This window comes from Vitis riparia, chromosome 2 (genome assembly GCF_004353265.1).
Source record: "Vitis riparia cultivar Riparia Gloire de Montpellier isolate 1030 chromosome 2, EGFV_Vit.rip_1.0, whole genome shotgun sequence".
NCBI lineage: Eukaryota > Viridiplantae > Streptophyta > Magnoliopsida > Vitales > Vitaceae > Vitis > Vitis riparia.
This window is the reverse complement of record NC_048432.1, coordinates 2,951,161-2,954,788: the sequence shown is the minus strand read 5'-3', so window position 1 is coordinate 2,954,788 and position 3,628 is coordinate 2,951,161. Positions and strand designations below refer to the sequence as shown.

At 44.1% G+C, this 3,628-nt stretch overlaps 1 long non-coding RNA gene across 1 annotated transcript; it reads right to left on the bottom strand.

Moving 5' to 3' along the window:
* Positions 1–1,191: 1,191 nt before the first annotated feature.
* LOC117929307 lies at positions 1,192–3,425 on the bottom strand. Its single transcript, XR_004653736.1, has 2 exons — positions 3,329–3,425; positions 1,192–3,236 (listed from the first exon to the last, which is right to left on the bottom strand). It is a non-coding gene; the product is annotated as an uncharacterized LOC117929307 (long non-coding RNA).
* Between the last annotated feature and the right edge of the window lie 203 nt (positions 3,426–3,628).

Below are 3,628 nucleotides of genomic sequence, written 5' to 3'. Positions count from 1 at the left end.
TCTCGAAGCTTTGACCGATGTGGTAGGAGAGATACCCATTCAGATTAGCGTGTGGTGCAGCATTTCGTTTGCTTAGATATCTATATCAGTTTGCCCAACTCGAGCTCCACCGAGAGGCTGATGGATCATGATCCTTGAGTTTGGCAAGCTACATCTCTTTCCCTTGGTGCCACAGCTAAGCAAGAATGCTCTCATACTAGCTGCTAGTCCAACGCATACAGTGGGAACATCAGGTCGGATATGCCTCATTGTATCGGATATGGCCATGCCAGCTGTAACTGATCCTCCAGACAATGCTTTCCTCAAACCAGAGTTTGTTTGTTTCCAACTCAATTTCCTCTGCTCAAGCTTCCTTCTCTATCCTTGAAGCTTACTCTGCTTCTCTCCCCTTTGCTTTGGATGTTCACTACCTCTTTTATCAATATCTTGTCTTAGAGTGCCTTGAAGGGCTTAGTGACCACATTGTGGGGGGGGTTTGTCTCGGGATGCTGGACATGAAGAAGATTGGCTGTCAATATGGGTTTAACAGTAGGAATAATTAGCATTGAAGGAGGGTAAATTAAATGATGGTGATATGAAGACATGAATGGAGTAGGTAATGATGGGTGCGGCATGGGTTTGGAGTGAATGAGTTGAAGACAGCGGATTTAAAGGGTAGGGAGATGAGTATAATGGAATATGGAGTTGGGGGTAAGGGCGTAGCGACAGGTGTTGATCATGGATGTGATAGGTGAAGGTCGGGTTTAATGAGTATGCTGGGTAAGGATGTAGCACTTGAGGCTCTTTACTGCTGCTGACTTTGATTCGCTTGCTGAGAGCTTGGATCTTGATGACAGCTTTGCTGCACTACAGATGACCCATCCATGACTGAGGAGCCATTTCCAGGAACAGAAAAAACCAGCGACGAAGTCAGACCAATGCCGTTGAAATCACGATGGTAAGAGCAAACTCCTCAACATGAGAAGGCACTCATATGTTCCATTACTGAGTTGGTACAGAATTTAAGAAGCAAGCCCTAGCTGCCAAAGGATAGTCTTCTTAATTTGCTTTGCTTTGCTCTTCAAGCTGATGAAGGAAAACCCTACCATGGCACTGTTGCAAAACATCTCTGTTATGCAGAGAGCTGATGATGGGTAGATTCATAAAAATGCAGCTGAAAAACGGCAACAATTTTGGCAGAGATTTATTTAAGCATTGCCACCATCAGAGCTACTACAGGCTTGATTCTGAAGTACACTGTTACCAATATCTCTATCCAAGCTCATCTGCTGGACTTCTTGAGGAGAAAGGATCTTGATGCAGCGTACACAGTTCAGAAACTCCTCCCAAGGATCATCCCCACTAGCAGTACGTCATTCTCATGATCCACGTACACAAGTTTCCAGCCTATCCTCTGCCACTCTCATGTATCCATCAAACTCAACAGGGCTGCCCCGATTTAAGGCCTCGTTTCATTGTACTAATTACTTGTACTTCCCCACTACTCCTCGTAATCGTCAAGCAAATGAACCTTTTATTGAGACCTCAGTTTATCAAAATAATTATTAAATGTCTCATTGAGTGTGATACATAGATTCCTCCATGGATGAACCATCTCCTTCAGCTTAGGACAGAGGGCATCAGGTGAAGTATTAGAATCCAAATGGGGTCATAGCTCTTTATTCTGTGCTTCCTCACCTCGAACCACATGGACTGCATCAAAATCCCAATCCATCCACCCACTGATCTCTGTAACAATATTCATCAACCGGTTTGGTTTCCACAGTGCATGCCATGACCTCTGAATATACTGGGCAACTTCCTCTTCCCTTTATTGACTGGCTCATTCTCTGACTGACAAGTCAATTGATACACTTCTCCAAATCAAATGCACCGAGATGGGCGCAAATCGGCAACACACCAAATTCACGTGACTGCATGGGTTCATAGCACGACAGTAATTTTCTATAGAGCCCCTTCCCTTTGATCTCCCTACTTTCAGCATCCTTTCTTTCTAACTGAACTTTCTCTACTGATGAACCAGGATTCTCAGCAAAGAACTACTCTCAGAATACATCAGCGACCCTAGTTGGGACAGGAGATGCAGCCCCAAAACAGTAGTAACATCGAGCTTTTCTGTAGTCACTGCATAGAAAGTAGATACGCGATTCTTTTCAACATCAGATTTATCATAGAAACAATTACTTGTTTGCAACCTTTTCTTTCTGTTATGGGTTTCCATTGATAGTAGGATAGATAAGGCAAGCCTTGGTTTCTTTCAAAGGGATAATGTGCCATAGCATTCCTTAGAGGTGTCAGTCCTCCTTTGCTATTAAGTGCTCCAAGAGTCTCCAAGCACCGTTCTACTTCTGCCAAAGTTTCTCTGGGAGTTTTCTGCATTCTGCGTAACACTTAAAGAAAGAAAAACATCAGAAGGAGCTACTCCTCTCATGCTAAACCCAGATTGTTGGTTTGGCATTCCTGGAGAATTCACACTGAGAGAATTCCCTGAGGGTGTGGACATGCTTGAGCCGTTAGAAGCATTAGAATGAGCAAGAACAGCAAGCCAAGCACTAGGTTCAGCTTGTGGAGAGCAGCTTGAACTTCCACCAGGATAAGACTATCCAGAAGTACCTTCAAGAGCCTTTCTCTTGTAGGATAAGCCCCAACTGCCCAAAGAAGAACCTGATCCACCCTTGCTTTCCTCAATCAAGGAACCAGAACTTCCAGAAGAGGCCCCTATATCATCAGTAGAAGCACTAGCAGGTGAAACCTGCTCTGTTCCTAATCCACCTGACTTGCACAGGCCTGCTCTATGATGGAAAATAGCATAACGACGGGGAGAACGGGCCTCAATGCATCTTACTCACAAGTCATTATAGCCAAGTGTTGAAGTAGAGCATGCCCTGATAGTTAGGAGGTTGATTTGGACCAGAAATTCCAACCCAGATTTCTCCAGGTGAACCAAACACAAACGGAGAAAATAAGATGAACCAGGTACAATGTTAAGCCACGTTTCATGTTAAAATCAGCAGGCTCAAACATGGGTGAGTGAATCCAAATTGATTTTAAAAAGAGAAACAGAGAATACCATAGAGCCCACCAATGTGACACAATGGATTAGAGGCAAAATCAGAATATGCACAAAGAGAAACGGAGAAATGAGAGATGAAACACATAACAATCTAAGAAATCCTCCAAGGAATGTAGGACCCTCTGATATTCATACCAAAAATCCACCACGAGCCTGTGGATCTCTGATAGCCATACCCATGCATATAATGAATCATAGAAGTAGCAAATGAAAGAAACCCATAAAAGAGCAGGAGTGTTACAATGAAGAACTTACCTCCAGGGAAGTGCAGACTGCAGTATCCTCTCTCCTCTCACACACGTCTCTACTACCCTTCTTCTTTCTGCTCTTTCTCTGGTTCTTCACAGGCTTCTCTAGCTCTCTGCTAGAATCATGCTTCCCCCTTCCAAAATATCTCTAACGGCAGCACTAAAAACACCTCACCCCTGCTGCTTGCTGCCTCCACTAACAGAAAATATACGCTCCTCACTAACGGCCAGAATATCTCCATGCTACGTGTCAAACTCTCACTCGCTCCTCAGTTCCACTACTCTGATTCCCAGCAGCCATCCACGA